The 13142-nt window shown below is 39.5% G+C and overlaps 1 pseudogene; it reads left to right on the top strand.

Annotated features, from left to right (window-relative positions):
• The first annotated feature begins 354 nt into the window (after nt 1-354).
• Nucleotides 355-888, top strand: LOC112925674 (proteolipid protein 2 pseudogene; annotated as a pseudogene).
• The last annotated feature ends 12254 nt before the right edge of the window (nt 889-13142 follow it).

Here is a 13142-nt window from a genome sequence, read left to right as displayed (position 1 = left end):
CACATTTTGGGCAGCGCTGGTGGCGCAGCGGTTTAGCACCTCCTGCAGCCTGGAGTGTGATCCAAGTCCCACGTCAGGCTCCCTGCATGGATCCTGCTTCTCCCTCTGCCTGTGTCTCTGCCTCTCTCTCTCTTCCTAAATAAATAAATAAATAAATAATAGAAAGAATCAGCCACATTTTTTGGTTCTTTGTTTATCAGGTAATTTTGGATTGTATTCTGGACTTTAAGAATATTAAGTTGTGTAGATATGAATCCTGTTAAAAATCTCTAAGGTATTTTATTATTATTATTATTATTATTATTATTATTATTATCATAATCATCATAATTACTGTTTTAGCAGGTGGTCAACCAAGTCAACTTCAGATTGCAAGTTTTTAAAACTACTTTTTAGAAGGCAAAACGGCTGGGTGTGCAGCATTCTGGAACCCTCCATCAAGGCTGTAGATCATATGTGCCTCCAGGAACTCCAGGCCTCATCATGGTGGAGGCTGAGCACCTCTCAGCCCGTGGCTGCTGGACTGTCTTCACCAACTTCTTATGCTCCAGAAAAGGAACTCTATTGTGTGCTGAGATGATATTGTGCCTGGTGATTCTAATCTGGTTCAGCCTCTCAACACCAGCATACTCCTCTCTGTCAGTAGTTGAGATGATTCTTGCTGAGATCTTCTTTGTCATCTACATGTGTGACCTAGCCTCCAAGATACAATACTGGTCTTGGATTGATTTCTTCCGAACCCTCATTGCAGCCACCCTCTACCTCATCACCTCCATTGTTGTCCTTGTTGAGGGAGGAAATCACTCCATAATCATTGCAGGAGTACTGGGCCTCATTGCTGTGTTCCTCTTTGGCTATGATGCCTTCATCACCTACCCCTCAAGGTAATAAAGACATAGAGCAGCACTGACTGTGTTGGTGGATTCCCTTTTTTCCCTGAGACCTGGTTGATGGTTTGATTCTTAATTCAATTCTCAAAGTTTTGCTAGGCAACTTTGGATCTGTCCTATGCATATACAGCTCAAGAGTAGACTAGGCACTGGTATAGTTTCTTACACAGCATTAGGGCAGCCTCTTCTTGACCTCACTTCCTTCCAGGTTTCCTCCTATGCCCCTTGTCTCACAGAGGCCCTTTTTCCCAGTTCTTTGTGCAGAAAAGTGAGATTTCTTTTTAGAGTTTTACCTGCTCCTATTATTGCTGCTGAGCAGTTCTGCATACAGGGCCTGTCCATGGGGCAAAGCCACAAACCAAAAGAGGGGAAAAAAATGGAACACTCATTCTTAAATGTGTTGCTTCTTCAAGTTTTGACTCCATTCCACAAACTGCCTGATTTTGTTTACTTTTAAGAGTCCTTGTGTCATTGTTTTTGTGTATTTTGTCGAGAGTTTTTAGTTGTAATCAGAGAGATAGGCCATAATGGATGTACTCTAACTTCATCAGAAATCAAAGTCACATTTCAACAGTAGATTTAAGAAAAAAATTTTGAGGATGTTTGTAAAGATATATAAAATTAATATAATGGAAGACTAAGGTCTTAGTGATCACACAGCCCAATGGAACTCCTTCTCAGTAGTTGCCTGGGGTAGGAAGGGGGTAAGTGTGCTAAGTATAGCCAATACCAATCAAGTGTATTCTTAAAATAACTGACCAAACACAGACCTCAAGCATTCTAGTTATGCTGAGACATCTTGATGCCCTTTCTCATACTCTTCTTCAGTGGGTAGCTTGCACAAACATCCTTTAGTGATGTCTAGAATAGTGATTTAGAAATTATGCTATTCAGAGCTATAGGCATTCCATGGAGCCCATTTAGGAACAAAAGTAGTGCAGAGAGGGCATACTGTTTGATGCCCACTCCCTGCTTCAATTAGAGAAGTCTACTTTTTTTTTTAAGATTTTATTTATTTATTTGAGAGAGCAGAGTGAGAGAGCATGAGTGAGGGCAGGGAAGGGATTGAGGGAGAGATAGAAGCAGGCTCCCCACTGAGCACGGAGCCCGATATGAGGCTCGATCCCAGGACCCCAGGATCATGACCTACACCGAAGGTAGACACTTAACCAACTGAGCCACTCTAGCATCCCTAGAGCAGTCCACTTTGAACTGTTTTTTGTACTGGACTGTGCAATAATGTGTCATAACAACTAAGATTTACATTGGTAAAAATAAAAATAAAAAAGAATCATGGAAATCCACCAGTTTGTAGTAAAGATCCTGGGATTGATCAGCAGTTGTGATGATGCTTTCCAATTCTTCTCTGATGCTTATAAACTAGTTGAGATACTTTAGATAGGAAGTACTGAGGACTTGTCAGGGATTGCCTGGAACACAAGGGATGGTTCAGAGCAGTTAAAATGTTTCTGCTTCCCTAATTTAAAGTGGTAGTCTGAATCCTGGAAAAAACATCAGCTGTCATGAGCTTTTGTGCTTCACTCCCTCACTGCCAGAGCAAACTAGCTTTGCTTGATGATTTAAAGTTATCAAACCAGGATAACTGACCTATTTTATCCCTTTGGAGAATATTTGCATTTCATGAGGCTCCTGACAATGTCAAGTACTTCACACAAATAAATTGTTTTAACACTTGCATTTAAAGTATCAGGCTATGGAGGACATCGAGAAAGTCAACAGGGCTTCAGCATAGAGAACATCCACTACCTGAACGATGGGCTGTGGCACATGAAGACGTACAAATAGCGTGGGGAGCGGTGCCAGGGGACTGAACTGGAGAACTGGACCTGTGCTGTGTCTGTGTGTGTGCATCTGTGTGTGCGCTGGTGTGTCTTGTGCGACACGAGGTCTGCATGTCCTGTGCCCAAGAGAATATGAGTACAACAGATGCTGAAAGAAGCACCCCCCCCCCAAAAAAAACCCCAACACCGAGTAAAAGATTTGGAAGGAGAAAAAAAAAAGTATCAGGCTAATGGAGGAAGAGACTCTTCCTTGAATGTCTTATAATACCCAGATTATATAAAGTAAGTTAAACAAACTTGGACCCACTATTTAAGACTAGGATGATGGCTGAGTAATTAAAGCATTTGATAGTTCTTCTCCTAATTTCTATTAAATATTCACCAAGTACTACCAAAAGATGAAAATGCACAACAAACTTCAAAAGAAAGAATAAAAGTCAATCTTAAAAGAGATTCTAGAAATATTTCTATTATTAAGTTTTCAACAGTGACAAATTAACAAATAGAATTGATGTCCCAGGCACACAGCATCTTTTGAATCAGAAAGCACAGCCAGAAAACAGGCAGAAAAAATCCTATGTCATACTTCCCCAGGATTCACCTCAGCACTGCCCTAAGTTTGGAAACACAGAGCTTCATGAATGAGAAAGGGAGACAACCATAGCCTTCATTGTGTAGAAACAGACTTCTGAAGAATCAGAGTGTCCCTTTCATATCAGTCATTCTTTTTTTTTAAAGATTTTATTTATTCATGAAAGACACACACACACACACAGAGAGAGAGAGAGAGAGAGAGAGAGAGAGAGAGAGAGAGGCAGAGACACAGGCAGAGGGAGAAGCAGGCTCCATGCAGGGAGCCCGATGTGGGACTCAATCCCAGGACTCCAGGATAACGCCCTGGGCCAAAGGCAGGCGCTAAATCGCTGAGCCACCCAGGGATTCCCCATATTAGTCATTCTTAATTCAGTTTCTATAATGCCTGGCACATAAGGCTAGGATAAATAGGAGAGATCTTGGTGTATGTAGTCCTCTGAAAGGTGAAGAATTTCAGGTAGGGTAGAGGAACACTAAAAGTAGGGAAACCTGGGAGACGGGTAAAATTGTCATGCACCACTCAATGTCATTAAGGAAAAGTAAATACAGTTAAATTCTGTAGGTTATACATCCTTTTTCAAATAGAGAATCAGGAAGTGATTCTATTTCATTTCAAAGGAACTACACAAAATAAATGCCTATTAAGCAACAAAAAACTGGAATTGGCCTCTGCCTGTCAAATCACAGAATTAGAGGAGAGTCAGTACCTAAGTTAGATGGTGAGGGAAGTAAACATTAAAACTCTGCACCTTACCTTTTTTTCAAACTCTGGGCCAGGATATTTTTCTCCCAATTCCAAGTTGAAAAAATAGGGAGAGAAAAAAAAAAAAAAAAAAAGACTTAGTATGCAGTCTAAGACAAGAGAGGCCAGGATATTTTTCTCCCAATTCCAAGTTGAAAAAATAGGGAGAGAAAAAAAAAAGACTTAGTATGCAGTCCAAGACAAGAGACATAATCTTTTTTTTTTACTTTAAGATTTTATTTTATCCATGACATACAGATAGAGGGGGGCAGAGAGAGACACAGGCAGAGGGAGAAGCAGGCTCCACGCAGGGAGCCTGACGTGGGACCCGATCCCGGGTCTCCAGGATCATAACCTGAGCTAAAGGCAGATGCTCAACCACTGAGCCACCCAGGTGCCCCAAAGACTTGAGTCTTTTATAGTTCCCTTTTTTAGAGAAAAAAAAAAATGACAACAAATCTACCTCTAGGATTGTCCCAGTGAAGTTTTTAAATTTCAGAAATACACGAAGAATCCAACAAGAGCTAAGCAAGAAAATGTTGCCGATAAAGCAGTAAGACAGAGGTTGGTCTTTTCATTTCCTCAGTAGCACTAAGTCTAAAAAAGATAACAGAACAAATTTAATGGGCAAAAATTTGTGGAATCAAAAAAGTATGCCTATTCATGTTTTCATTGATGTATGAGGACAACAGATGTTTTTTTTTTTTTTTTTTTGTTTTTTTTGAGCAGAGCAGGGAGGAGCAGTGAGGGAGAGGGAGATGTAGACTCTCTACGGAGTGAGGAGCTTCACTTGGGACTTGATCCCAGGATCCTGAGATGGTGACCTGAGCCAAAGGCAGACGCTTAACTTACTGAGCCACACAGGCTCCCCAACAGATGTTCTTAGAGATATGCTAGATCTCACCTAAGTGTCCTTTATCTTAAAATTATTTAAAGTTTTACTTTAGACCACTAAAAAATGAGTAAAAATTAAAATTCGAGAAAACATTCTCTACAAGGACTGGAAGCAAATATAGAAATTAGACATACAGAAAGAAATCTAATTGCTAGTTGTAATTTAGTTACAAAACTGAAGATAGTATTGTCAAACTTGAAATAAAAGATTGTAGTGTTTTTTAAAAAGAAGGGGGAAGGGATCCCTGGGTGGCGCAGCGGTTTAGCGCCTGCCTTTGGCCCAGGGCGCGATCCTGGAGATCCGGGATCGAATCCCACGTCGGGCTCCCGGTGCATGGAGCCTGCTTCTCCCTCTGCCTATGTCTCTGCCTCTCTCTCTCTCTCTCTGTGTGACTATCATAAATAAATAAAAATTAAAAAAAAATAAATAAAAAGAAGGGGAAAGATAAAGTTGGGCAGAAAATGTGCTAAGTTTCCTGTCCAAATAGAATTCTCAAAAGTTGCAGTTTTATTCTTGGAGCACATGGTTGACTTAGTCTATTAAGTACCTGCCTTCAGCCTCAGATCATGACCTCAGAGTCCTGAGATTGAGCCCTGAGTTGGGCGCCCTGCTCAGTGGGGAGTCTGCTTTTCCCCTCTCCCTCTGCCCTTCCTCCCCACTTGTGCTCTTTCCCACTCTCTCTCTCAAATAAATAAATAAAATCTTAAAAAAGTTACAGCTTTCTTCATAAAATTTATAATAATAAAAATGCATATTTGACATTGTTTATGTTTAAGGATAACTATTTGTAGGCTAAAAATAAGGAATCTTTATTCCAAAATCCAAATCATTGCAGAGGCAAAAGGAAAAATAAGCTCAAGGTTATATAGAAAAATATAAGAAGCGAAGACTAAGACTAAGCAGGAATTTAAAAAAAGAAAAAAACTAACAAAACCTACAGTACCTATGAGACCTCTTTTTAAAAACAAATATTGAATGAAGAAACCACTTAACTGAAAGCAAAACCAAAATACATAACTCAGGAGAGACTTGTGCATGAAAGTATTCATTGCAGCATTGTTTGGAATAGCAAAAGGTTGGAACCAATTTAAATGTCCATTAGTAAGGTATTGGTTAAATAAATTGTTGTGCAACTAAAAAGCAAATTACTCTATAGTTAAAAAGAATGAAACAGTTCTATCTTTACTGATACAGAGCAATCTCCAAGGTACCTTGTCAAGATAGGGAGGAAAAGCATGGTAGAGAGAAAAGTCTGTGAAACAAATATAAAATGATTGTGTACTTCTGGAATGAATACAAACAACTGAACAACCATTCCCTTTTGTGTTGAGGAACTAGTGGCTTGTGGACAGAGGTGGGAGGAAGAATTACTTTTCATTTTGTATCATATTATATCTTTTGAATTTTTATGTCATATGCATGTATTGACTGTACAAAAGATAATTATGGGATCCCTGGGTGGCTCAGCGGTTTAGCGTCTGCCTTTGCCCAGGGCGTGATCCTGGAGACCCAGGATCAAGTTCCTCATCAGGCTCCCTGCATGAAGCCTGCTTCTCCCTCTGCCTATGTCTCTGCCTCTCTCTCTCTCTCTGTCTCTCATGAATAAATAAAATCTTTAAAAAAATAATTATGTAAAATTTACAGAATATGGACAGAAACAAGAACTACTTCTTGAGCTCTGTAAGTACTTAAATTCACTGTGTGCGTATGATGCTAAAGTTGCTATATTTGGCTTATGTACAGGGAGAAGTAGAAATAATCAGGTCATGGATAGAGGAAAAGAGTAAATTAGATCCACAAGAAGCAGAGATGAGAACCATTTTGGCCTGGCAAGACTGAGAGTGTATCATTGCTCCCTCAGAGTTTCTCAACTCTTTTGTTCTATTTTATTTTTTCATATTTTCCAAAATTTTAAAAATAAGTATGTACTATTTTTATAATGAAAAGAAAAACATGATTATTGCTTTTAAAGTCCTAGCCTATGCCCTAGGGAGTGCATAAAACAGCAGTGACAAGAACACATAAACAAAAACAAATGTATAAACTCAACTAGCAGAGTATTTACACTGTCTGCAAAAAAAAAAAAAAAAGAAAAAGAAAAAGAGGGGGATAAAGTACATAAAGTGTCATGGTTATTAAAAAAGAATATATAGAGTATATATGGGTGATATTTATATGTTGATGGGTGAGTATGAGGAATCAATGTTTCTCTTCCAGTTACAGAGATTTTAGGGAAGGTGTTATATTTCAGGGGGTCTTTGAGTGATGGAAGGGGGATCAAAATAGTGAAATGTTAAAAACAGATATTTTTCTCTTTCCAGGTGTTTGGTATGGATGTCTTTTTTTTTTTTTTAACCATATCATTATTTTCAATGTCCAACGTTTATAATATGAGGGCCAGGGCTTTCTCCTCAACTTAAGTTTATAAATTTTCTATTGGCTTGTGAGGCCAATAGGGATACTTCTTCTTGTCTAATTTGGTTTCTGGGAAGACTTCATTCTCAATGGTCATCTGATCAAATGGAATTATGTTCTTCATCTTCTCCAGCTCTTTTTCATATTCTTCAATCCTGGCCTTTGAGATAGACAAAAACTCAGCACAGCTTTTCACATCTTCTTTTTTCTGAGCATCCACTCGGACAGTGTATTTATCCTCTGGCACAGGAGGAACCTTCAGGGCATTAAACCTCTTCTCAAAGTCATCTACCAAGCCAGCCTTTGCCACATTGGCCTTGTAGTAAGCCCAGTTGATAGCAGGTGGTTTCTCAGGAAGAATAGCCAACCTGGAGGTAAGCACCTCATTCCAGGATTTCAGGGAGTTGGCAATGGTCTTCTGGTTTTGGGTAGCTCCCCAAAAGCTACCCAGTCAATGGTTTTTATTTTATTTATTTTTTTCAGTCAATGGTTTTTAGAGCAAGTTTTTCCCCAGCCATCTTGAGATCCTTCACCAACCTCAGCGGCCCACAGTCCACAGCAGCAAGGGCCGGAAGTCGGTATGGATATCTTAAAGTTGGAACTGAGATGAGTGATGAAAGTTGTGATGAATAAAAACGGGAAGTAGATATTGGGTGATGAGCCTGTTGCTGCCAAAAAAGGCAGTTCTTCAATTTAAAGGCCCTAAAGAGGAAGATGTAAGAACCTAAAAAGCAGTGGGTAGAAAGCACTGAGTCTTGGGACTCAGTGGAGTGGTGCTGGGTAGGAGGAAATTTGGATGGGAGGCTGTTGCAAAAAATGGGAAAGAGTAGGTCTGTGGGGGGGAAAAATGTACTCTCAGTGATTTGCATGCTTGGGTTTGTGAGTGTAGCATCAGTACCGTCCCCAAATGGCAATAACATAGAGCAAGAAAGTAATTGTTTTACAGAAATCTGTTTCTCTCTATGTCTCCATTCTGTTTTTAGGGTCAGTGCAAGTATTTTTGCAGTTGAATGGAATAGCAGCTTCTAAGAAATAAAAAACAGATGTTGGAGGAAGGCATTCAGGGTGAGTCAGGAGAAGCCCTTAAGGCACTCTGTGCTCATGGCTTGCCCTACACTTTTCCCTGCTTTAATCTTGATAGATGCTGAAATTCCCAACTATGCTTAGGCAGCACCAGGGCTGTAGTGGATCGAAAAAGGACAAACTACACTGACTCCCAAGCCTGACTGTCCTGTGGAAAGAAAGGAGTAGCTTGGCTGATCTCATAAGGAGTACTCTTAGGTAAAGGAACATATTCTTCTTGATTCACTTCTCAGATCTAGAAAAATATGTGCTTATATACTATTTTGGGATAAATATTAATCATATAAAGTCAAGCTCTTAAAACTGAACCTAAATTTTCACAACTGTTCATTTAAGTTGTTCATAATCAGGTGAAGTGTTCTACATTAAAAAACATTTTAATGCCCTCTTGGAAAGTTGTGTTAAATATAATAAGTATCATACTTTCTTGGAAATGTTAGCTAAAGTTTCTATAGGAACTTAGCCACATCACATTGTTAACACATTTGCGGCATGCATTTTTGAAATTACATGCAATTTATGGTACTGAATTACAATTGATATGCAATTTGCAGTATGTACCTGAATTTCTGGTATATTTTTTAGACAGAATAGACATGGTTATGCACTAAATTGAGAAAATATAAAAATACAGGTAAAAATGTGTTTTTTTAAACTTTATTTTTTTCTAAAGATTTTATTTACTTGAGAGAGAGAGAGAGAGAGAGAGAGAGAGGCAAGTGAGGGAGAGAGTACCAGCTGGTGGGGAGGGAGAGGGAGAAGCAGACTTCCTGCTGAGCAAGGAGCCCTGATGTTATGCAGGACTCATGCGGATTCTATCCCAGGACCCCAGGATCATGACCTGAGCTGAAGACAGAAGCTTAACCAACTGAGCCACCCAGGTGTCCTGAAAAAGTGTTTATATGGGAATATAACTTCATAAGACTTTTTAAAATCTGGAAGAATTCCTTAATTTGTTAAAAAAGCTTTTACATTTCTTTTGAATAAAGGTTTTGTTGAAGATAGTAAACATGAATTAATTCATCATTCTTTTACTGTTGCCATTGTGGACAGCTTCTTGTATAGTGGGTAATACCAAAAAGTATGAAAAGGTACTCCCAATATATATATATATATATATACATATTTATGAATGATTCTTTTCCTGAGATCCAACTGTTTGGGTTATTTATTGCTGAGAAACTACCCCAAAACTTAGTGGTTCAAAGTAGTGATCATTTTATTATTTCTTCATGATTCTACTCTGTGGGCAGTCTTTGGAGGGATTAACTTGTTTCTGCTCCATGTGGCATCCTTTGGGCATTTCAGATGGCTGGGGGCTGATGGAATGGCTTCACTTGGGTCACAAGTCTGGAGTCTCTGTTCTCAGGGTCTGCTGGATTCCTCAGTTGTCCTCCATGTGATCTCTTCATGTGGTTAGTAAGTGTGGGTTTCCTCACACCATGGTGACCTCATGGTTTAGTTCAGTTTAGTTGGATATCCCAGAGCACTAAACTGTTGGTTGCCAGGCAAACTGTCAAAGTTGGGCCCGATATTGGCACAGTGCCATTTTTGCTGCATTCTATTGGTTAGAATAGCTCACAAAGCCCCAGTCCAGATTCAGTGTAGGAGGGAACTCCAGGAGGCCATGCATACTGGAAGACACGGTTCACTGGGGGGCCATCTTTGGGAAGCTAGCTACCACATCAATATTTATGAAAGAAATTCCATAAACATTAAACTGAGTCTATTTCCTACCAAAAACCCCAAAGCAAAGGAATGCTAAACTTAATTGTCTTTCACTATTCACAAGTCTACACCCAAATCTTTCTGATTTTTCCATGATCTTTCCCAAATATGCCTCATTCAAATTCTTTCAGCACTGCAGTCTCTTCATTGGTTCCTAGCATGAGTCTCATCTAAATTAAATGTTTCCAGATGTTTGAATTCCCAAAGCCAGAAAAATTAAGATATAACTAACTTAATCTATGTATTTGCATAGAGTTGCTAACTCTGTAAGTTTTAAATATCCAAGTGAGAACATTAAAAGCTGTGCCATCTACTATTACTCTTGCTTCTAAAAGGACAGTGCATTTAATTTTTTTAAAAAGTTAGTAAAGAGAATTTCAGACTGAATGATAGTCTTAAATTAAAACTGCTTACTTTATGAAAACATGTAATAATATGCCTTTATTCTCATTTTGCTGCAGGTCAAGGAGACTCCACCAAGGAGTACCACTGGTTCTTGGACCCAGTGTTTGGAAACCTCTAGTTAAGCCATTGTTATTGAACATTGTCAAGGTCCTTTTTATTCTGAATCTTGGTAAAAATCATTTCATATCTCTCCCTAGGGGCCATAATCATATTGATCATGATGAAAAATTTAAAATTCCTTCTTTTACATAGAATCATTTAAATTTGTGCTAATGCAAATAATACAGTTGTGAAATACTTATTATTGTACTAAGATTGGATAATGTTGGCATACTCAGCTGTTAGGAATGGGGACTCTGGAGTCTGACTTCCTCTGTTCCAATCTGGATCTGTCATGATCTTGAGCAAGGAACATATCTTTCTGTATCTCAGTTTCTCCATCTATGATGTAGGTATTATCATAGCAGAATTCTTTTGATGTTTTAATTGAATTCCATGTACAAAATGCAATATTAAAATGCCTAGCACATGGTAAACACTCAGTATGTATAATTAATATTATATTCTTATTTATACAAATCAGTATTTTGCAATTGCACTTAAGATCTTAATATATACTTTAAGGGTGATCCCAAATATCCACAATGCTGTTGAAGAGAGTAGCCATTAGACAATAGAATTTTAAAGTTGCAAAGGAACTTCAATGTCATATGATTCTACCTTATGACAGGTGAGGACTTTTGTATTTAAAACAAACTGACATAGAGTCCATCCATCTTATGGTAAAAGATAAATAGTTGAGGGTTACAATAATCAGATTAACCTTGTAGAGAAGTAAAATATATAGCCCCCCCCCATATATTTCCAGTAGCTTTGCCAGATTGGTTTTCAATTCCACTTATATTTATCAGTGCCACTCATGTATTGTCTTAGCTACCTGCACTTTTTTTTTTTGCACGTGTCCAATGAAAAGCAACATAATGCTCACAGTACTCTGAGAAACAAAATTCCGAAGAATACCTAAAAATGGTAATAAAAAAGGACAAGCAGAGTTTAGGAAATTTATTTTAGGGCAACTGCCAGATTTATTTTAAGCCCTATGCTTAAAAATAAATGTAATTCACATGACCAGCTTAAAATACTGGAGCCAAGAAAAGTCACTGCAAAAGCATTTAATAAAATACCTGAATTTTGTCTAGTTGTCATCTTTGTTATGATTTTTGTGAAGACTTACTTCCTATCTTGATTTATACAGTGGTTTTTACATCTAAATATTTCTTGTATATAATAAGGTGAAAATAGAATAGACATTTTTCAAACAATATAACATTTTCCTAACCTCTGACTCACACCACAAAGTTAGTGGACTGTTCAGATGCTATGCAATGTTTTTTACATAGAAAGTCAATTGGTTCATCTGTAGCATTTTCCAGTGTGGGGTAAAACATCCACGTTTTTTATTTCTAGCAATCTTTAATCTGACCTATGAGCAAAACTAAAGATTGATTAGAAATAAGGTAGATTTCCCGCTGATAGCCGTGAAGAACATGAGCAGACTGAGCAACAAGTCTTTACCTTCTCACACCACAGTCAATGAAGCAATTGACTTAAGAGGAAATGCTCATAATTTTCATATTCTACATTGGTTCTGTTAAAAATCACAATTTTAAGTTTCACTGAACTTGCAGGATCACACATCAAGAAGAGAACTACAGGGGATCCCTGGGTGGCTTAGCGGTTAAGCGCCTGCCTTCGGCCCAGGGCGTGATCCTGGATACCCGGGATCGAGACCCTAGTGGGGCTCCCTGCATGGAGCCTGCTTCTGTCTGGCCCCCCTTCTCTGTGTCTCTCATGAATAAATAAAATCTTAAAAAAAAAAAAAAAAAGGAAGAGAACTACAATGGGAATGAATAATGGTGCGGAAGAACTAGTAGGAGTAACTTAAAATATTGATTCTGAGATTTAAAAAAAAAAAAAAGCAAACTGAACTTGATTTCTACGGACTATTTCTTCCGGAGTCCGTATTTAGTGCTCCCCTGATACACACGCTCGGCTCAGGAGGCTTGAGTACTGCATGGCTTCGTCATTTTCCCATGGAATCGCAGACGGTTTAAACGTGGTGGTGTTCCCGGAGGGCCGACGGTGAAATACTACAGAAAACCAGCTCATTAGCTGATGCTAAAATGCTGCCTTGTCGGTGAAAAGGCATCTTGCCTAAAAAAGAACCTATTTGCAAAATAATAACAAGCACCCTCTCTTTCCGGTCAGAGAGCTCTGGACCGCAGCCGCCCAGAGGAAGGGCAGTGGAGGCAGCTGCCAGGATACGACCAGAGACCGAAAGAGCTCGGCGCCCCTACCCGCCCCACCCTCGCCTAGCCCGCCTCGACCTCTGCTACAGCTCCAGAGCTCCCCTCGGCTCTTCAGAACCGGCCGGGGTGAGGGCGGTGCCTCCCGCCGCACCCCGTGGGCTCCTCCCTGCTTACCAGCCCTCCCCGTCCGCCCGCTAGGCCCCGGGCGCGCCCCGCCCCCTGGCCCGGCCCCGCCCCCTGGCCCGGCCCGGCCCCGCCCCGCCCTGCGGAGGCGCCGGC

The sequence above is a fragment of the Vulpes vulpes genome, chromosome 13 (genome assembly GCF_048418805.1).
Source record: "Vulpes vulpes isolate BD-2025 chromosome 13, VulVul3, whole genome shotgun sequence".
NCBI classification, from domain to species: domain Eukaryota; kingdom Metazoa; phylum Chordata; class Mammalia; order Carnivora; family Canidae; genus Vulpes; species Vulpes vulpes.
This window is presented reverse-complemented; position numbering and strand designations above follow the sequence as displayed.